Here is a 23486-nt window from a genome sequence, read left to right as displayed (position 1 = left end):
GCAGCCGCTGTGATTGGCTCACAGCCGCCGGCACCGCCCCATGGCCACAACAACAAGCCACACGGACCGCTACATCCCTACATCGGTCAACACAAGGAGTATAGAAGTAGAGAGAGATTTCACTCCCAGGTTGAACCTCTTTCCTTATTTTTTTCTCGGATAACCGCAACTATGCAATGTAATAATACCAACAACCAGCGTGAAATAAACCATGCAAAAATGTATTTTAAATACGTATTTTATTCATGCATAATGTTAAATTATGGTTTTAAAATAGTTTTGAATAGTTCGGAGAATAACTTAGGTTATCATCTATCCATCAAATAAATAACAAGTCCAACAAATAACCATAACCTAACAACCCCATGTTTACTTGTAGATTGTCAAATATTTATTTTCAACTAAAATTTTTCTCGTCGTTTCTAGGCTTAATATTTTCACAGTGCGGCACCCAACATCTTCAAATTTTTTAATAACTCAAAGTAATACCAAATTACATTCGTTTCAAATTCAAACCTTAACAGTTTTAAATTTTTAAACGAACAGTGACACCAACACCTACATTCAAAATATCAGAGAAAAATGTATTTAGCATGAATGATTTTAAACAAGTAAACTAAAGTAAATTTCGAAAATAAAATCAGATTCCTTCATCAAAGTCAAATTATTCAAGATAAAATTATAAAATTATTTAGTTTAAAATAGCTTTCTCACGTTGGCACAAGTCTTTTCCACAGTCTTCAATAAGCCATCGTAGGCCCTAGGTCCTATCTAGTGACTATCCCCTGGGTCAACACACGCTCCATTGAAGGGCTCGCTGCCATCTCGATGATAGCATACGTCCGATTAGAATCACTTTCTCACACAAATAAACTTATATCTTTACAAGAAAACGTGATATTGTAATAATTTGATTTACCTTAGACGTAATAGTTATTCTAATCACTATTTTCACTTTATAATTAAAAAAACAGTAAATGTAGAACAAATTAAAAATTAACTTTAATAACAGGAACCTTTGGAAATAATAGCCTTTTTGATGAAAATTATATGGGTCCTAGATATCTTACGTGCAGTGATGATTTTTTTGTTGTAATAATTCAAGCAATTTCAAAGCGAACCTGTTTTTGGTAGCTGACTTCAATTAGACAATATAGTCGCCTAAAGTATGACAGATTAAGTCGTATTGGAAACATTCAAATCACTGTTTCTTTGTTTATTGGGTAAATAATGTAATAAAAATTAACGTAACAGTTAAAATAGTGTTTCCAGCATATTTAAATTAACGACGTAGGTAAGGATACAACTTATTAGGGCTGTAGTTATGTGAAATTATTACGTGACGTTACTTTGCATTATCCGTGGAACTACGGATACACTCCAACAAAAAAAAACTTAGTAAACATCCGTAGTAATATAGAAACCTTCATGTAAACTTAACAAAATTTTCCATTATAACCCCCTTTCAGCTTTATGGTTGCACAAATGGTGTTGCGATAAACAATCAAGAGGTAAGAGATTTGGATTTTAACACGCGAAAAAAAAAATAGCAGACAGCCAGTGTGTGTACTACGAAACCTTTTTTTATAATTATTAACTGCGACGTAACTGAAATAAATACGCAATGTTCCTTCATGTTGAAAGTTTTGCAGTGTTGCCGTACTTTGCAGGTGCCTATCAAGATGCTGTGGAGTTTCCGCTCTCAGAGGTACAGACGGAGCAAAGGCTCATTAGATACCGGAAAAATTCGCGGATTAATTTCGTGACAGGCTGAAATTCAAACATGTGTACAATTCTGCTGGTTCTGCTATTGGCTCGCAGTTTAACTGGAGATCTCTGGGCCAATGAGAGACTATCGACCAAAGAAGCGTCGAATCACAAGCTACCCAGTGGAGACGACTCATAATTTAGTAACCAATGAACACGCGTGTTTACTTGAGAAATGCAGAGGATAATAATGGAGGCTATCCTAGAGGTCATTGAATACGCGAATTTTTCCGGTCCCTAAACATGAGTATTTTCTCGGTAGTACGTAGTGGGCTAAGAGCAAGATTTGTATTCACAGGTGCAAGGAGATAGAAGTAAACCGACATTTCACTCCCAGGTTAAACACAGTTGCTTTTCTTTCTCTCTGAAAGCGGTCACTAACGATTCTGTCATCATCAACCACACACCATAAAACCAAAGAAATTTATTTTTGCCCCGAACGATATCAGCATCCAGAGTGTTTCCAGAATTTTTCAGGTTTAGGATTTCTGACTTTTTAATACATTTATACGTTTCAATAAATTATCATCTGATTCGTATTTCCGTGTCTTGATATTCAGAACATAAAAATTAAGGATTTTCATACAATTTTATTAGAGACTGAAGATGATGTTCATTGATGGTCTAGAAGAACGTTATGTTAGTCTAGTTGTTTCACATTATTTAACCATCTATGGTTCCTAAAATTGTGAAATTTACATAAACGCCCATCTAAGGCAATACACACAAATTGGCACATGGGCACACACAAATTAACATAAATGTTGGCTTTAAAACATACAAGTTTATTACCGAGGTCTCCCGATTCCTTTACATCTAGAAGTTACAGAGTATTTAATATTCATTCATCCTCTTAATTATTTTTGATACATCAGACCGGCATACGCAAAACACAACAATCTTTTGACGAATGCGATTTAAAAAAAAAACCTCCAACCTGACGGTGGAAGATTTATTGATTATCGGGGGCGAATTAAAAATTGTTAAGTGATTCTCTCAATACTAAAAAATGTTGAACGAAATAATCATATTAAGAAAGTATAATTACAGTTACGTCGCAAGAACAATTAATAAAATTATTTATAACTGAGCTATGAACGTGAGTGGCATACGAGGCGCATCGTATGCTATCTCTAGAGACAGCCCCAGCACAGGTGCGCGAGCACTGGGGAAGAATGTGAGGCCACTCATTGGCCTTCACTCCCCCCCCCCCCCCCGGGGCCACACTCTGGGACCACACGTTACCACTCATTCACATTCACCACGGAAAATAATTGAAATTGTCGATAATAATTTGATTTAAAAGAGTGATCTTTCTTCCGCTGTGCGAAAGTTTAACAAGTGAAAACGCGATGTTTACAATAAAAGAAAAACACCTTGGCCTTATACACACATCACGTCTGCCTCTTGAAAGGTTTTCATGGAACATTGCACTTCAGACCGGACGGCAGAAACGCCAGAAGCTGAAAGTTGGCCGATGCTTGCCTTCTCTCCGCAGTTTGGAAAGGGGGTCATTGAAAACTTCGTTATTGAACTTTTTTTTTGACGTGATAACGTCTTATAAATCGATGAACGGCTGGCTGCACGCACGAAAAAGCATGACTCTTTTTCACGTTCCGCCTGAGCTGAGCGTGCAATAACCGGCCAACCAGCGTGCGAGAAAATCTATACTAATATTATAAAGCTGAAGAGTTTGTTTGGTTGTTTGTTTGAACGCGCTAATCTCAGGAACCACTGGTCCGATTTGAAAAATTCTTTCAGTGTTGGATAGTACATTTATCGAGGAAGGCTATAGGCTATATTATATTATCAATAACATTAGGGATACTTACTAAAAGTCCAATTTAGAATCAAATGCGTTGGAGGGGGTTAGATACAACATGCAGTACACGTACGAAGTGTGTGTTGACAATGCCGCAGGCGCTATAAGTTTATTTCCTATTGCCTATTAACATTGTTGCCACGCACTAGATGCCTTATCATTCTTAATTTTCCCATACAAGTAAAAAACACCCGTGTGATATTAACAACGAAGCAATCAGTACCCTCATAAGAGTTCAATTAGTATTTAAATACTTTTTATCACTTTAAATCGCAAACCTAAACTATTTTTTTCCCCTCTCTCTGTGTTTAATTTGTTTTTTTATTGCCCTTTTTTTTTCAAGTATATATATTTTACAGACTTGAAACTTCACAGTAATGTTCCTTATGTTACGCAGGATGACATTTTCCGAAAATTAGATCCCATGAGTGGTTAAAACCAGGCAACAGTGGGTACTTTGTCTGCATGAGAACAGGATTTTGCATTGTTCATGCCTTCTGCGTCTCCATGGCAACGGGCATCGCGCGGCAGTGGCGTACCCACAAGGAGGGGCATGTATAATGAGCGGCGCAAGAGTGATCTGCCTGTAGACTGCCGTAGCGAAGTACGGGTAAATCAGTTGTACGTTGCGTGCACGAGTCGGGAAACCATCGGTGCTATTCATTTTCTCTCCGGTACATTATACAGCATTGTAATAAATTTTCACTGAATTTTTTTTTATTGACCATTTCTGTAAATGGGAGATGTGGCTTAATTTTTTTCCATTAGTATAGCCGTGCGAAGCCGGGTCGGGCAGCTAGTATTCCTATATTATCGAACAGGTTAAAGCGAGATTTTTAACTAATTGTTCGTGATTATATTGAAACAAATTGTTTAAATTAAATTTGCAAAAAACTGTAAATAATATTTGAAAATTAAAAAAAAAATTATGCAATATTTCATCAATGTTTTCTTATGACGTTATCACGTAAAATTATTGTCCGTAAACCGACTTTAGAGACAACCCCCCCCCCCTTTTATTTTTTTTATGCGTCTCGCGTTTATTGCGTTGTTGCGTGGTTTGCAGAAGCCCGTCCCAGCTGCTGGGACGACCTGGGGGGCGCAGCGCCGGGAGTCTGGCTTCCCGCGGCTCCACCGGGACCGCTCCGCTGCGGCGCTTGTAGGCCTCGCTCACTCGGCGCAGAGCGACATTGCTTCTTCTTTCCCTCGCACTGGCCGAACAAGTTTTATTTACAGTAGGGCCTACTACCCTCGCTGGTCCAAGTTCTGCCTTTTTTAACCCGGCTCTCGTAGCCTTAAGGCCCCCGCCCACCCGGACACACACACGGTGCGCAGAGCTTCAGGGAAAACTACTCAAGACATCCGAGTGGGATCTGCTTACGAAAAGCATTTAAGAGTTCGCTGAAGGCCGAAAAGTTCTTTTGATTTCGGATTAAGTTTTTAAACTGTATTTTTATGAGTTAAAATGGCTAAAACACATGTTTTCAGAGTAATTTTTAGGCGTAAATAACCGTCACATATTCTTGAAAGCACTTTAGGGACTTGCATTACACCTTTATCTTCCTTTCTCCGCAATATAATGTTGCGGTCACCGCTTAAATTCCACAGTTATCCTGTGACGACGAGAAGACTGCGCGCCAGTCCAGAGGAGACACCGCGCTAGAAGCACCAGAGAGCGTCGCGCTTATCATCCCGCCTCACTAACACACACACACCCCTGACGAGGCGGGCCCCTTAAAGCCTTTTCGTCCCGGGGCTCCCACGGAATACGCCGTGTACACGCGAGTCTGAGAAAGCCGTCAGAGAGTTGGCTATGACGAGAGGTTGAGGCTACCCACCCGCTCAACTGACCAGCTGGCTGTGTTCCTAGCCCCTGAGACCTGCCCCGACACGCCACGGGGAGCCCGCGGTCCAGGCCAGCACTTGAGCTGTGTCATCGCCCACCTCGTCAGCTCTTCCCAGAGCTACACAACCCTGCGGTGTCCTTCACAGACGGAGGACGTACAGCTCAGAGGTAAACTGAAAGTGCTGAGCGGATTATTTATGCATCGTGTTTTAGCTCACAAGTCACTCGCCGAAAATACAGACGGCAGCAGCGGCCCTTATGCATGGTGCATAGAGACCGGAAAAATTCGCGGACTCATTTCTTGTTATGCTAGAATTCAAACGCATTTACTTTCATATTGCTTCTGTGATTGGCTCACGGTTTATCTGAAGGAATCTGAGCCAATTAAAACTTCAACCACAGAAGTATCGAACCGCAAACATCCCAGTTTACAGGTTTCACAAGTCAGTAGCCAATGAGCAGGTGGTATTTGCCCGGGCATGAACGGGATTATGGAGTCTATCCTAGAGGTCACTGAAACCGCGAATTTTTCCAGTCCCTGATTATGCACTCGTCTGTGCGCTCGTGCACGCGTTTCGAATACGTGTGCAACCTTCAAACTTCCTACCGCTGCATCCCATTTTCTCGAAAATTTTACCTTGGCGGAGACAGGAACCGAACAAGCCGACGATTCGGCGCGCCAATAAAATACAATTACGCGGCGCGCTCACGCGGGGCGCTAATAGCCCGTCCCTGGGGGGGGGGGGGGGGGCAAGTGTGGGTGCTGCCGGGGGAGCGGAGGGAGGTGTTCTCGGGGTTATGAATAAATAACGGCCGGCGCGGCGCGACGCGGAAGTCGCGGATGGAAAAGTTGCAGCGCCGGCCCTCAAGAGGGTACTACCCCCCTCCTTCTCACCAGCCCAGCATCCGAGAAGGGCGAACTTCTATACTGGCGCCCGGGGCGATAAAAACCACCCCGGAGAGAAGGCATTTGCATTTAGTAGAGACCGGAAAAATTCGCAGATTCATTCATGCGATAGGCTAGAAGTCAAGTACATATCCCTTTCAGATGATTTTGCTATCGGCTTACTGTTCATCTGGACGAATCTCAACCAATTATAAAAACCTCCAACCAAAGACGGATCGAATCACAGACAAACCAGCTGAGACGACTTACAAGTCAGCAGCCAATGAACTGGCGTTATTTGCCCCGAGTGTACAGGGAAATGTGCAGTCTATCCTGAAGGCCATTGAAACCGCGAATTTTTCCGGTCTCTAGCATTTGGTGCCTCCCCCCCCCACCACCCTTTCGAGACCTCGGAGATTTGATAGGCCACAGGTTCGACTGGATAAAACTATATAATTTCACTTTGAGGCAATGACCGGGACGCTGTTACTTCGACACACCCGCACACGACCACCATTGGTGGACGAAAATAAGGGGGAATTGAGAGGGGGGGGTTTGAGGGATATACATCCCCAAGTTACACAGAAGTTATGAAAAAATTTTGCGATATATCGGTGAAGGCGGTATGTTATATTTGGTGATTCGGGGTAAGCTGTCACAACGCACGGAACAACAAGCTACACACGAAGTGAATCGTGTTGACATCGAAACTGTAACAGTCCAAACCCCTTGTCATCGACGTAATTTTTTTGAATACCAAAATTATAATTTTATTAAATTTTCTATATATATAAATCCCCCATGAAAAAAATTCCCGTATCCGCCACTGATCACCGCGAGCCGATATCCATCAGCCATCAGAAAAGTACTCCAATCACACGCGGCAACCCACTAAAAGTACAAGTAGTTACGCTCGAAGAAATCTGTTAGAGGAATAGTGGACAAGGAACTTTAAATTTCACCCAGGCGCAAAATTTATCAATGGAATTTTCATGTTTGCTTCACTGATTACACAGACCGATTCTTGTCTTATACCAGCGACCGTCCCCTGCTTCGAACGATTGTGATCTAATAATGAGGCGTCATTTATATTTAATAATTATGTAATTAGAAGTATCAAGTTCACATGTTTTTCTTTAAAACTTATGTACATACTAACATGTTCCGCCCAAAACTAAAAGCATTTCTTTGCAAACAATACTGACAGTTTTTTTTTTTCACATAAGACAACACAAACAGATTTTGTTTAGAAGTCACAGACTAACGATCTACATATATAGCTTTCCATGTGAATGGCGATCAATTCTGATCTAAATTAAATGCCTAAGGTAACTAACATACATGATGAGGATGAAGGGTTTAAAATTTTCTACTGTTCCTAAAGGGTTACAGTAAAACATATAAAACAAGTGGACTACTAAGCTAACATGTACGGAAGAAATGTAAAACAGATTCCTCCGGGCCGGATTTGAACCAGCGACCTATGGATGTCTGGTGTTAGCATACTACAGTCCACCGCTCTACCAACTGAGCTACCAGAGGAACTTGAAAGAAACCTTGTTGTACACAGAACTTCAGTCAGGTTTGGTGAAAGTAGTCCACCCGCCAGCTACTGACAGTGAAAGATGTATTTGTCGATGCAAGTCGCGCGTTTTCAGAACGGCGTCAGACCACAAGCAGTTTTCGGCGATCAAGTTGTTCTAATCTACGATCTAACCCGATCGATAATTTGTGCAAAGAGCAGCATCATATAACCAAAATCTTCAGTTTCTAGCGTCAAGAAAATCTTCTTGAATTCTGTAGTCCTAAACTTAAGTAACAATTTTATTTCGGTTAACAAGCATATATAAAATGATTAAGTTTATCATAAAAATTCATAAATATAAAACTTGATAGTAAAACAAAGAAATTTTGAATAAATTTTAAATTTGCATTTATTCTCCTACAGTCGTATGATTTAACGAAGAATATTCCTCACAACACATTCAACAAACATTCTTACCGTAAGACTGAATTCTCTTTATTTTAGTTGATTTAATAATTCAGAAATATTGGTTAGTTAAAAACAAAGATATTTTGATATTTAATATGGAACGTCTTTGAGTGTTAAGTTTTTAACAAATTCACAAATTTCTCTAAAAAGCAAACAAGCTTATAACATAAATGTATTCATTTTCATAAATCATAAATTCAAGCTTACAATATTGCCTTCTAGTTAGAGGGGCCACGTGTGATAATGCTAATGTGTTCAATACCAACATCCCTAAGCAACTCGAATTAACAACTCCTATGTCTGTAGCTGAGTGGCTCTGAGTCCATTCCTGTTCTCTTTTAATCCTGCGTGCATAACCGCGAGAGGTTATAACAAACCTTTAGGCAAGACTCAATAATACAATGTCTACAGTATTTTGGTAACAAGAAATGTCGCTTGTTAATGGGCGTTTCAGAGACAGAATACGATAAAATATAGAGTTTGTTAAACTTTCGCATATCTTTTAATCATTTCGTAAATTTTTCACGTAGTTAATCATGTGTGAAACAAAAATCTGACATAGTTAACGAGCGAACGCCCAATATCTAAAGGCCAAAAAAATAAAAATAAAAAAAGAGCCATACGCGTAATTTTTGACCTTTCAAAGTAAAGGCGGGCGAAACAAAAATAAAATTCATATTTCACGATCCTTTTTTATTCCTACTCTCGCAAGTAGTTCGTGTTTCTCGACGGCCTTTTCTTGCTTTCTTTTTTACTGCTCACGGCAGAATCCGGTTAAATACAGCCGTCAAGAACACTGTGTAACGGGCTGGGCTGGAAGCGGGAGGATTCTTATCTCGTTGAATATTCATCATTTCCTCCGTTCTTCCCCCTCTCCTCCCCCCTACACGCGCCGCGCGGACCGCTCGCAGGTGCGAGGCGGCGACTATAATACCAGAGCCATCCCCGCCCTGGAAGCAGCGGGGAGGAGGGGGGCGCCTGCCGCGGCCAAGAGCAACCAGCCACACCCCCGTGTAGGGCGGGCTGCGTGTCGCGCTCTCGCAGGGGTCACGCGCCCGGCGGGCTGCAAGCTCGCCCGGCGGCGACTACAACACCAGAGCCATCCCCGCCCTGGGAGAAGAGGGGCACCTGCCGCGGCCAAGAGCAACCAGCCACACCCCCGTGTAGGGCGGGCTGCGTGTCGCGCTCTCGCAGGGGTCACGCGCCCGGCGGGCTGCAAGCTCGCCCGGCGCTGCGACGTTATTCAGCAGACATTTTTTTTCCCCTTACCCCTGCGTGTTGCTCTCCTTAAAATCTGACCCTGGCGTCAGATTCAACAAGTAACTTGTAACAAGTCATAATTTTTGTTATTTATTGGCACTGCTTTATTGCACATCGGATGGTTAGTTGTATGCCATGGCTGATTCCTTCCGCCATTTCTTCGTACCGCTTCATCACAGACGTCCAGTGACGGGGAAAAGTGGTCTGTGTGCGCTGATCGGAGTTCCTCGCTGCTTATCGCTGGCCGCCACGACAGCGCGTGGTACCATAAGCTGCGTTTTTAGGGTAGTTCAACCCCGCCTCCTACAGAGTTAAAAATAAATAAATAATCATATAAAAAGGGGGTTGAAGCAGTATCTCACAACTCACGTTATCCTCAAAGTGATATTGAACGTATACGAAGTGCGGAAGGCATCGCTAATTTGCTAATTAGCAAATTAATTTAGCTAAGCCCGTCTTCCGTAAAGCGTTCATTCACACTCTCTCTCTCTCTCTCTCTCTCTCTCTCTCTCTCTCTCGAGCAGAGGAGAGGGCGCAACAAGTCCGGAGGGCGCGCGGACTAATCCTGCGAGGTGCCCTAATATCATAAATTCCCTCTCGCGAGAGGCTGGTGGCTCATCCTTAATTAATTACTGTTCACCGGCGCGACGCCAGCTCCGGCGCCGAGGGAGATCTACTGGGTAGACGCCGCGCGGAGACTGCTTAGCGCGGATTACATGCAGCGCGACACACGACGACCCACGAAGCCAGTCCTGGGCGCAGGTCCATTTGTCCGCCAGGCACGGAACGGAGTTCATTCCGCGCGCGACGCTACCTACCTACAAGTACGCGGCAAAACGGGCGAATCTCCTCGTGGATTTGTCGCTTGAACCTACGGTCTTTTTCCCTAGAACTTAACGTTGAGTTTTCAGAAGGCTTCATGTTCTTTCGTTCGTCATGCCGGACCATCTTTAAAACAACTTACGTAACTGTTCGGAACCTTTTAATTGTAAGGCGCCTTAGGCGGTTGTTGAAAAATTTATGAATATAACAAACACTTTAATTTTATATACACGAAATATTCATTAAACAATTTAATTTATTATTATTATTGTGAAAATGAAAATTATTTATGATACATAGTATTACAATAAAAAATATTTAAAAAAATTTTTTATGAATAACCTCTTTAAAAACTACATTTCGTGTTAATAATAACCTCTCTTACTGTGGATTCTATTCAATATACACCAGGATGGCAACCATTTTGGCAGTGCGATTCGTAGGAAGGGGCTTAATCGAATAGAGTTCGCAACAACATTAGCATGCTACAATTGAAATTTGCCTTGACATTTGTTAGCGATCGGTTATTTTCGTATAAATTAAATAAGTTTTTCGAGATAATACTGAGTATTTCGTACGAAAATTGACCATTAAATTATATTTTAGTTGATGTTTCACACAAGCGTGATTTGTTTTTAAATCATGGAAAAGATAATCGAATAATCAATAATTTGTTTTTCTTATTATGCTTATTAATGTACGCAGTAAATACTGGAAACATATTAAGGGAACGGTTTACAAATAACTTATAACTATTGGAGGTACTGGGACAACACGAAGTATAAGTGCCCGGGTAAGAATCCGAAACCCGGAATTACTGCGAAAACTATTTTGTAATGATGCAGTTGTTTTCATGTAAATGTACAAATTTAGAAATAGCTATAATTTTCTATTAGTATTTATGGCTATTAAAAAAATTACAGTGATGCTGTAAAATTCTCGGAAACCATTTATAGTCATAAATGTAAGGACTATACTCTATTTCAACGGCAGCTCTAGCCATCCTGAATGATTTCTGGTGAATTTGGTTCAAAAAAACTGGAACAAAAAGGCAAAGTTAAAAAAAAGCGAAAACATTTAGTGTCTTTGAAGTGAAACATCAAAATGAATGGCCGCGACCGTGGTGGCTTCAGAAGGAAAATAAACGCGATATAAAAATTTAATTTTACTTGGGGAATGAATTGGATGGAGTGAAGAGACCTTAATTAAACTGCGGGCGCCACGTGGTGTTGTGGGGGTTCCCTATCGACGGGTGGCAAGTGGGTCAATTGCTGTGCCAGCCCCCATCCCCCCTCACACTTAGTGACAACCATCAGCGCCGTCGGTCCGGCGACCAGAGACGCGACCACGTGGTGCCTAGCGCCAGCAAGCCTCGTTGTTCTCGACATATGGGCCCATGACTACGAGCAATAACGACCGGGAGGTAGGCGTACTGATCGCCCAGTTCAAATAAATTTAAACTGTCCAAAACCTCTCGACCTCTCAACCTCTCGACCCGGCCATGCGCTCTCCAGTAACATGCCGCGATTGGAAATGGCGAATCCATTTCCCGGTTCTCGGAACCCATGTTGGGCACTGGTAACAGTGTCAGGCATGTAAAAGACCCATCTTTCTCCTAACCAGGACCACACCCTAACGGGATTATATGCCTGGGGGAGTATTACGGGATTATATGCCTGGGGGAGTATTGGTGAATTCTATGAGGTGTGAACCTAAAGTACATGTCCAAAAAAATACTTAATGCTGTTTTTTTTTATTTAAAAAAAATTGTGTACGTCAAGTCCACGCGCGACAGAAGTGAAACTTCTTGGTTATTATGCATATTTAGAGATATTTGTTAATAGTTTTAATTGAACAAGAGAAAATAATTGAGAATATTAAGAATGCGGGAATGATCTCAATTTTAAAAAAAAATTGCTCTTTTCCGCGGCCTGTACTCTCGCAACCGTTCACCTCTATGGTGTAATATTTGTTCACTGCTGCGTTTCTGTTTTTACAGGACCAAAAATTAACGTTAATGCGAATTTTCCTACAGTTAATACCTGCGTAGGACGATTTCTCGCCCCCCCCCCCCCCTCGAAAACTGCTACTCTGTCAATATAAACCAAATCAACAGAGCTTTTTTTAAGAATAAACTGTTACGTGAATTGATCGTTTAATAGAAACCGTGTGGCACCGTCTGCTGATTAATGTTTTCGTCGCAGAAAAAGCACTGGTATTTAAAAGTTCCATTTCTTCAGTGAACTGAGTTCTCTCTGCGTCAGTGCAGGTATAACAGATTATTAACGTTACCTCAGAAGATTAAAAGGAATGTCCAAAAGTGATCAATGATCAGCAGACACATATGAACCTTGCGCACAGAGAAGACAGCACAAGTCTCATTGTGTGTCCAACGTCTACGGTCGTGCAGAGGTTGAAAGTAAAGCATTATAAGTTTAACGGTCGGCAGTTTTACAGAAGAAGGGAAGGGAGGAGGTCGTACACTCTGGAGAAGTTAACGTCGCGTCGTCAAATCCACGCGCGGAACAGACCGCAGTACGAGGAGGAGCTGGCGGGCATTAAGGGTTCCGCGCGAGCACTTCAGCTGGAGTTGTGACCTCTACAGCTACAGAGGTGAACTCGTCCAACTGGAGAAGTGGCCATTTTGCGTAGGTGGCGCTGCAAGCGAGAAAACAACAAAGCAGTGCTCGCGCATGCGGTTATCTAAAAAAACTGTTTCAGTTACTCTTCAATTGTGACCTTGAACCAAAACTCTTACAATGCTCATAGTTGATACTATTAAAATTTATAACTAGGGCATTCTTTTGTGGACATCCTGTAGAATTGAGCCATACATGCAATTTGACTGCAGTTCTCATTACACGTTTTGCACGATACCCTGCCAGTAATAAATAGGCCTAAGGATAACATTCGCCCGATCATTTGCAAACCATTTTAACAGATGAACAGTTTATGAACTTGGTATCAGTCAATGAGAACACAATTTGGCTTGACTATGTATATGCAAGGTTGTACATAGGTGTGTGTGTTTGAATGTTGTGTCTAGTCTGGATGGAAAATAAACCGCGAAATAATAATCGTGTCTCAAGTAATTTATTTGATACTCTTGTACATAGGTGTGTGTGTTTGAATGTTGTGTCTAGTCTGGATGGAAAAGAAACCGCGAAATAATAATCGTGTCTCAAGTAATTTATTTGATACTCTAGAAAATAATTTCAACTTTGTTTCTCTTCGTTTAGAAGAGTTCCATGGATATACGCCATTGCTGGTTTTAGCTACAAGTCATAGAAAAACCACAAGAATGAACAAGAAATATGAATACAGCAAACACACAGACAACCAGCCTAAATCAGCCGATTACGCATAACTTTGAGTACACTCAATCAGTGAAACTGACCAGTTCTTAGTTGCTATTCATTAATAAATCAAATCAAAGCAAAATACCAGTCGAGAGAAAAATTATTTCGGAACTCACCCAGATACCATAAATGTTAGTGAAGACACCGTAATAAAGAGGTGCGTGGACCATAACCAAAGTATCGGAACAAAGCCAACGGGTGGGTGGGTAGGAGAGGGGAGACAGTTATTGACGACTATGCCTCCACCTGGTTTATTTTCGACAGGGACGTGGAGAATACACAAAAAGGAAGGAGCCCAAAAGGGCATCAAGTTAATAAAGACGTGTGGCAAACACCCCCACCGCTGGATGATGATGAAAAATGGACAGGGATTGGCCCGGGAATGACAGAGGCCGATGGGGATATGTTTATAAAGCCCGGGTGAAGGAACTCTGTGCAACATTTCGCACGCGTGCGGCACACAGAAAACCGCTAGCTCGTCGTGAGACGACAGCTTGAAACAATAACTACTTAGAGACCGGAAAAATTCGCGGATTCATTCGGCGATAAGCTAGAAGTCAAATACATATACCTTTTAGATTATTTAGCTATTGGCTTACTGTTCATCTGGACGAATCTCAACCAATTATAAACCTCTAACCAAAGAAGGATCGAATCACAGACAAACCAGCTGAGACGACTTGCAAGTCAGCAACCAATGAACTGGCGTTATTTGCCCGAGTGTACAGGGAAATGTGCAGTCTATCCTGAAGGCCATTGAAACCGCGAATTTTTCCGGTCTCTAACAATTGGAACATGTCACCGTAACTAAAACAATGACGTAGGTAGGAAGTGTTGCAATTTTCTTTTTTTTATGGACCAGCAATGTGGATAGGGTCAATGACAATGACCAACCGCCAGCTTGGGTTTGTGACGTCAAAATTTCCCGTGCACCATGCCTATAGAGAGAGATAAAAGTTCGGAATGTTTTTTTTTTTCGCTCCTATTTTTTTAACTACAAAACAGGTAATGTTCGGCATGCGTTTTCATGCCTCATTTAATTATTATTTTTTAGATTTGTTTGAAGTAGGTACGTATATAAAGAGCATAAGTATACCTCTCTCTCTCTCTCTACATATATATCCCTCCATATGTATCTATATTTCTCTCTATCTACATATATATCTACATTTTTACCTTTCTTAATTTTTATCTATCTTTTTACCTGTAACAGGAGTGATATAGGTACATAAAAAAACATGCCCGTATTCATTGCAACGTTGTGCCAACATTTCAAAACAATCGGTGAAGAACTTTCAAATATTTAAGATTTTAAACGAACGAACATTTACATTTTTATTCATACGGATTCTCGAAATCCAAAAGTAAGTTGTAAGTCTGAAGTTAAATCGCTCTTGCTGTAAAACAAGCACACGGTGCCTTTAAAAATATATCTCTGTTTTTCCTTTCAAAGGTTGGCACAGAAAGAGTACTGCTGAATAATAGACGAGCCAACTACAGCGGCCATTTTAATCCTTTTCCCGATGAGGCTCCCGCGAGCACGTTTTCTGATTGAGTTGTTCGATACGAGCGTCCTCCAATACAATCCCGTTGAGCGCGCCTCTTGTTTCTTTTTGCTTTTCTCTTTTTTATCCTCCAGCTCTCCGTTTCTTCCTTTACGAGCCTTCCACGCTTCCAGTGGTCTCTTCCCCCGCGCGTCTATTTCCACCTCCTCGCAGTGTCCGGCGTCCTCCACTTCTGTCGTCCATCTCGCGTGATCCTGCCTCTTCCTTCTGTGGACTCCTTTCCTCTTCGCGCTGGACAAGTCTCGCGATCATCCTGCGTTCTCGGAATCCCAGACCTCTTAGTTAGGGCCAAGATCTCCCAAAACATTCATGAAAGTGTCTTCCACTTCTTTCGTCGATCTCGCGTGATCCTGCCTCTTCCTTAATTCATTCATAAATGTGTCTGGGAAACATATATATTTTTAAAAAAATATTACCCTCCCTAATTGGTAGAGACCTGTAAAATTCGCGATTTCAAATCCCTAAAGGTTAGACTCCATGATCCTCTATGCACTCGTGCAAATTACATCTGCTGATTGGTTACCGACTCGTAACACCTGTTGACTGGAATGATCGTGATTCGCTGATTCTTCTGTTAAAGATTTTTCAATGGCCCAGAGTCCTTCAGATAAGCTGTGGCCCAATCACTGAAGCAAAATAATGTCAAAAGTATTTGGACTCTATCCTATCGCGAAATGAATCCGCGAATTTTACAGGTCTCTACTCATTGGTGCTCCACTCCCCCTTATAATAACCGGAAATGGCTGTGTCGAGGGGAAGACGAAAAGTCCGAGTGCTAGGTTTTTTCCCGGTGTGTCGTGGCCTCGATCGCTTCGGAGCAGACGCGACTCTGCCATAAACACTCGCGCCGCTGTGCGTCAATGCTAGAGGGTTTCCCATCGTTTGGACAAGGCTGCACACGACGGGTGGAGCCAAGATTTCTTCGCGGATTCATTAGGCAGCTAAGCAGGCTTGAAGCACACATACCGCTGCTTCCACGTTGGTGATTCGACTACAGTGCTCTTGGCAAGCCTGAGCCAGTTATAATGATGACAAGTATGGTTACCAAAACTCATTTAAACCGCCAAATGACGCGACCCTCTAGACTAGACTGCAACAAGGCATGCCTGCACTAGCGATTGTTCCTTTTTGCAATTGGCGGCCGTCTGCAAGATAAACCACTTCCCTATTCGGCCGGGCCATTCAGGACGACGAGTTTGCTTCCGCACTGGATGGCAATAATTATTGGAGTGCTGGCAATAGGGATTTTCCAGAAATGAACACAGACAAAGATTCAGTGTTTTATCACACAACTGGACTGAAAATCCTTTTTTTTTTTTTTGCTAAAGATGCATGGCCGCCCTATCAATACGCCTAAATAATTGTGACTCTATATACCTATCACTGGACACCGAAAAAATACGCGGATCCAATTACCTTTACGATAGCCTCCACGATCCGATCCCCTGCTTTCTCAGGCAAATACCACCTGTTTATTGGCTATGACTTGTGAGTCCTCTAACCTCGTTAAGCCTGTAATTAGATATTTCTATGTTTGAGGGTCTCCTGGTTAAAAGTGAACCAATGGAAGAAGCAATATGCAATGTAATAATATCAGCGGGGCCACAATCAATGCTAATATATAAAGAAAAAGCCAACTTTAAAAATTTACGTAGTAGCATGCTTGTATGAATTTTTTTTTTGTGTGTCCCAATCCACTTCATCTAGATTATTATTCAGGAGTCCCGTGGCTTGTACTTGCCTCTCGCTCATGTGCGCTTTTTTTAAAGGCTGTTTATCTTTGATTCGTAGCATTGAATGTTAGCATATCACGAAATGAATTCGTGAATTTTTTCGGCCTCTACCTACCACTATCGCCAGTCGCCCACTTTTCACGAAGACAATAAGCCAGTACCAGTGCCATGGGCGTGAGCCACACAGCACCCCCCAAAGCTCTCATGAGCTCAACATTGTTTCTCAAGCACGTGCGGGTGGCTCGAGGTATCCGGTCCGCTCATGTCCGCTCATGTCCGCTCATGTCCCCTCATGTCCGCTCATGTCCGCTCATGTCCGCTCCGGCAGGGACGGCTCCAAGGCAATCCTCCCGGGCCCCGGGCCCATGTTTTCCATCTTTGTCCATTAATGGGAAACTTTATTACCATGTAAATAGTGCTGGTGCATACAAATGTCGATTCGTGATTTCGTATCAGGGAAAAAAAACTTTCAAATATTTTATTGCCACGTATAACTGCGCGATTCCGCCGGAATTTGACGTAATACTGACACGAAGGAACAATTCACCAGGAAAGAATATCAACGTTTCTCAATCTAAATTAGCAGAACAATCGTAGAAAATTTGGTTATGGGTAGAGACCGGAAAAATTCGTGGGTTCAATGACCTTCAAGATAGACCCCAAAATCCTCTACACACTCGGGCAAATACCACCTGTACATTGGCTGCTGACTTGCGAGTCGTCTCGACTGGGTGGCCTGTGATTCGAGACTTCTATGAGTGAGGGTCTCTAATTGGCCCCCAGTCCTCCAGATTAACAGTGGACCAATGGCAGAAGCAGCACTAAGGTATAATTATTTGAATTTTAGCATAGCAATAAATGAATCCGCGAATTTTTCAGGTCTCCAGTTATGGGTTGACTTAAAATGTTTACCTTCCCCCCTCCAAATGTTCCAGTTGGGGGTGGGTGGTGGTAAGGGGGAAGAGGGGCCGTGGTCGTGCTTGGCGTGCCACGAGGCGGTTGGCGGTCCAAGTCACAGGGGGGTGTGATGGAGGGTGGGGAGAGGGTGGTTCTGGTCCCTCGCTCAGCCGCGCGGCCCGCCTGTGTTATTTTCGTTGTCCGGATCAATAGCCCAAGATTGACGCGATCCTCGCCTGCACCGCCGTCACATAGGCGCGTTCTGTCCCCGCGCCCCGCCGCCCCCTGGTCCATCCAGCTCCAAGAGTCACAACACAGTGCACTAGCAACCGGCACCGGACTGTATAGCAATGACGGCTTCAGGATCACTTTTCGCGAGGGGCTATCGCTAGAGACCGGAAAAATTCGCGGATTCATTTCGTCATAGGCTGAAATTCAAACATGTGCACAATTCTGCTGGTTCTGCTATTGGCTCGCAGTTTAACTGGAGCTCTCTGGGCCAATGAGAGACTATCGACCGAAGAAGCGTCGAATCACAAACTACCCAGTGGAGACGCCTCACAATTTAGTACCCAATGAACACGCGTGTTTACTTGAGAAATGCAGAGGATAATGGAGGCTATACTAGAGGTCATTGAATCCGCGAATTTTTCCGGTCCCTAGCTATCGCACAAAGAAAGGTCGTAGTTGCAACAAAAAAAATGAAAGTGGTCAGATATTGGCCTTGGAATATTATTTACGAATTACAGGTTTCAAATACAAAAACATAGTAGCTCCATGCAAAATTTTGATGAGATAAAAGTTTAACATATTAAATTAAATATTTAAGTAAACATAAATATACACTAATCAATAAAATTGGTCTCGGGAGGGGATATCGCCCCCACCGCCACCCTTCTGGAGCCGCGCTTGCTTTCTAGAGGTGGTTTTTAGTAGTAACTCTGTTACGCAATACAGTTACACGAAGAATTTGCCTGATACAAACAAAGAGCTCTTCGCAGTCACAAATCTAATGCCGCTCGGCATTATATAAAAAAATTTTCTTCTTTACATTTTGTACCCAAGTTTCTTATTACAGGCGTATTTGCAATATGAAAACACACATATTTGCTCGTTAACCAAGTTTTAGATGTTACACATAACTGGCGATTACTGAAAGACCCGATCACTTTTTTTTAAAAAATAGATATTTTTATATGAAATTTTATTTGGGCTTCATCTCGCGTCGAGACACAAAATACAGATACACAAAATGAGACAGGCCATGGACATTGGGGACGGGATCAGTGTTTTCCTGGAGAGGATTTTTGGGTTTCTGGAACAGGGTTCGAACCCAGGCCTCCTGGGACACGAGTCAGAAGTCTTTTCCACTGCGGCACCTCGTTCCTCTGTTCGACGGAAAACTACCGGACGTAACTATAAGCAATCCTTTATTTGCTGTTTTGAAATTTTAGTTGTAGTTCAAATAGCGTCCAAAATTGCTTTAATGCGTATATTTAGAGACCGGAAAAATTCGCAAATTCATTTCGCGACAAGCTAAAATACAAATAGTTATACCTCAGTGCTGCCTCTGCTATTGGCTCACCACTCACCTGGGTGACTCTGGGCCAATGAGAAACACCCAACCCAAAGCTTTATCGAATCACCGGCTGCTACGTTGGGACGTCTCACAAGACAGCAGCCAATGAGTGGGGTGACATTTTGACCGAGTGTACGTAGAACTGTGGAGTTCATCCTGCAGGTCATTGAACCCGCGAATTTTTCCGGTCCGTAGCAATCATGTAGCGGCGTGTCGCGTCCACGGCGGTCCGGCGAGGGGGAGGAGGGGGGAACGACCAAACACAGGGGCGTAATTACGACCCGTCCACGTCAGCAGTCCCGTGTCCGACCGCTGCCGAGAGCCCGCGCTCCCTGGCTGTCCCTTACCCGCTGGTCATTAGACCCCGGCCATTAGCGACGTTGCAGAAACCCTCCCTCTCTCTAGCTGGCGCGATAACAGCCATATCACCGGAACATTCCCATCCCCCAGTGTTGTGATCTATATAAGTAGGGACTGGAAAATTTTGCGGTTTCAATGACCACTAGGATAGACTCCACGATTCTCTATGTACTCGGGCAACTATCACCTGGTCATTGGCTACCGACTCGAGACACCTGTTTACTGCGATTCTTATGATTCGATACTTCTTTCGTTGAATGTTTGCCATTGGCTCAGAGTCCTTCAGGTAAACTGCGGTCCAATCACTGACGCAGCAATAAGCTAAACGAGTTTGGATTCTAGCCTGTCTCTAAAATGAATCCGCGAATTTTTCCGGACTCTTTGTATAAGCACGCCTAGTGTAAGAGCGGGTCTTCACCTGGTTGAAAAATAAACGCTGCTTTAGCAAACATACGACGGCCTTTTCTAAGTATTCCCTGGGAGCCACCCAAAGCGCAAAATAACCATGTGTAAGTGGAGTTAATACCCCCATGCCCTTCCCAACACAAACACATACATAGGGGCATGCATATTTTGCGAAAAGATTCTGAGACTAACTGAAAGTTTAAAAAAATGTATCCTCGTTTGTGTGTCATGATTGGATAAGTTTCTTTAAGGTACGTGTCGATTGTTAAACCACCAATCACAGCTATTCAGTGCTGAGGCAAACGCGTCCTGAGTGGCTCGGCCAAATGACGCAACGACTTCTCTCGCCGACGGCCGCCAATCACAAGGAAGAAACCGTTGGTGCGGATGTACCTTTTTCCAATCCAAAAGGCGTTCTGATTTATTCGCGAAAAATGCGTTCCCCTACACATACAGAACAAAGTTTACTAGCATCTAGTCGTCCTACGCCTGTTTGCATGAGCGCGCGAGGAAAAACATTGTGTTTATCTTCTGAATTCATCCGCGCCTAAGACACGGGTGCAGTCTCAACAGCAGAGCACAACTAAGCACAGTATGTTGCACGACAGCAGCTGGGAAAAAATATTTTTTTCGAAATAGAAGTGTGTGTATACCCACACGCGCGCGCGCGCTTGAAAACAGGTTATTTTCGAAGAAACAGACAACGGTATCAATATGAAGATAAGACGAAAACTTACGTTAGACCAAATTTTTAAAAGAAATATCTGAAATTATCTGCAGTTAAACAAAAGTATCTGCGAAAAACCTTTCTTATGGCCGAGTTCTTACACAGATAAAACCATTTTTGAACAAATAATCGCCCTTCAGTAGTAAATTGTGGGAATATAGCTTTTTTTTTAGAATTTATTTTGTAACACTAAACTGCAAATATTTTTTATTGGATACTATTAACACGTAAATCGAAATTAGCAAAACATCATCGTCCAATCAGAACACTCTCAGGTCGAACAATTTTTATGGACATACGCCATTGCTGGTTTTCTCTGTACATCATAGAGAAACCACAAGTCCAAGGTTATTGTTTGTATTTTCTGTTCTTGTTACAACCGTCACGTCACTGTCAGCCCAATTTTCGTCTGTGCCGTGATATTTAATCCGACATATTTCTTCCAGAGGAATTCTCTGTGCTATCCAGGTTTTTAACATTTGCTTTCTATGTGTTTGTTCATTAATATTTCTTGTTCATTCTTGCCGTTTCTCTATGACAAACAGTGAAAAAACAGCAATGGCGTGTGTTCATAAAAATGTTTTAAATCAATCTTCCCCGTTGCACGAATCATTAAAAAAAAAAAACTCTCAGACAGCTGTTATCGCGAAATGCGTTAAGAATGAGGCGCTGCGCCGACAAGTAGGCAATAAGCAGTACGCGCGAGTGACTAGGGCAGTAGCACACTCAGGCGCCGCCGACCGCCGCAGAGAACAAGTAGGACTAGGGCCTGCTGGGAGCTATAAGCGGCTATGTGACACCTATGGGCGCGTGTCACTCCACCTCAACACGACAGAGCGAAGTGACAGTCATATTGACCGCGCAGTATAACCACTGCTCTGACAGAAGGTAACGAGGAAAATGTGTATTATATTTGATTTAATACCAAAATAATGTTTTTTTTTTAACCTTGGAATTTACTCTTTACTATGACTATTTTATTTTACCAAAATAAATTCCATGGTAATTTCACTATCATAAAGTTTTATTTGGCACACCAATACGTTTGGTATGTCCCCTAATGTGGGTTTATGTTCATACACGTGGGTCCGCCATCTTCCTGTGAAAATGTCGTCACATGATGCGCGCGCCGCTTCAACCTGTTAATTTTGTGTTACATTGATGCGCGCGCATCTTAAAATTTAACTCTCATAATTTTTTTATAACGCGCCTAAAGAAGTATAACTTCAAAAAAAACCAGGTAAACTTCTTCTTTCGGGTAAAATTGGATCCAATGCTGAAGCAGCAAACAGTTGAACGCATTTTGTATTCTAGCTTATCGCGGAACGAAACTGCGAATTTTTTTTTTCCGGTCTCTACTTATACCAAAAGCTGCGGTCCCGCGTCACGGCATATCGTTTAAGGACACAGGCCTATGCTACAAGCTCCCCGCGAGGAGTTACGCCCGTGCGACGCAGACACCTGACGCCATTGGCCAGACGCCCAGGCGCCTGAGCGCGTGGCGTAAGGCCCCCCCCCCCCCCCCCAAGAGGCGTCATGACGGCTGCGGTAGGCGCGCGGCAACTTGGCATGGACGCCGCGTCTTTCCTGAAGAAACCCCGGTGGCTGGGCGGTCGACGCCAGTTGAATACGTGGCGGACGTTGCTGTGACCCGGTCAATACACCCCGGGTACCCCACACCCCTTCCTCGACGAAGATAAGTCATTTGTGTATTTGCGTTATTGAGGCGGGATGATAAGATCAGTGGGCTCTTTATGATTTTAAGACAAATTGTTTTTAATTTGAAAGACTAAAAATTGCTATTTCGCAAGTACGAAATGTGATAAAAAAAAAGGGGGGTGGTTTGTATGTAAAGTCGGTTTACGGACAATAATTTTACGTGATAACGTCATAAGAAAACATTGATGAAAAATTGCATACTTTTTAATTTTCAAATATTATTTACAGTTTTTGCAAATTTAAATTAAATAATTTGTTTGATATATAATCACGAACAATTAGTTAAAAAGCCCGCCTTAACCTGTTTCATATTATAGAAGATTTTCTCGCACGGTGGTTGGCCTGTTCTTGCACGCTCGGCTCGGGCGGAACGTGACAATTTTTCGTGCGTGCAGCCGGCGTTCATCGATTTATAAGACGTAATCACGTCAAAAAAATACGGTGATTAATTTTACTATGAACAAAATTTGAACTTAATGCTCTCCTTGGCTATCCCAGTGCAATAAGGCATGCCTGTGCTAGCGAATGTTCCCTTGTGATTGGCGGCCGTCTGCGAGAGAAGCAATTGCCTTATTCGGCCGGGCCATTCAGGACGCGTTTGCTTTGTGACGCGATCATGATAAGACAGCTCGATCTGTATCAACAGCGTGTCTTCAGTTTACCACCCGTTAGTTCTGTGTCAGCACGTGAGTGATAGCTACGGTTGTTGCCTTCTCTACCCAACTGCAGTTGGATGCGTCCAGCTA

The 23486-nt window shown here is 42.7% G+C and overlaps 1 protein-coding gene and 1 non-coding gene across 3 annotated transcripts in view; both read right to left on the bottom strand.

The window, feature by feature from the left end:
• Positions 1-23486, bottom strand: part of LOC134532511 (alpha-catulin) — a 110941-nt gene that overhangs the window by 82519 nt on the left and 4936 nt on the right. The gene's annotated exons all lie outside the window — the stretch shown is intronic.
• Positions 7775-7863, bottom strand: Trnay-gua (transfer RNA tyrosine (anticodon GUA)). The gene is given in 2 exon segments: positions 7775-7810; positions 7827-7863. It is a non-coding gene; the product is annotated as a tRNA-Tyr (tRNA).

This window comes from Bacillus rossius, chromosome 6 (genome assembly GCF_032445375.1).
Source record: "Bacillus rossius redtenbacheri isolate Brsri chromosome 6, Brsri_v3, whole genome shotgun sequence".
NCBI classification, from domain to species: Eukaryota; Metazoa; Arthropoda; class Insecta; order Phasmatodea; family Bacillidae; genus Bacillus; species Bacillus rossius.
Note: the sequence above shows the minus strand (reverse complement) of the source record. Positions and strands in the feature narration are given on the sequence as shown.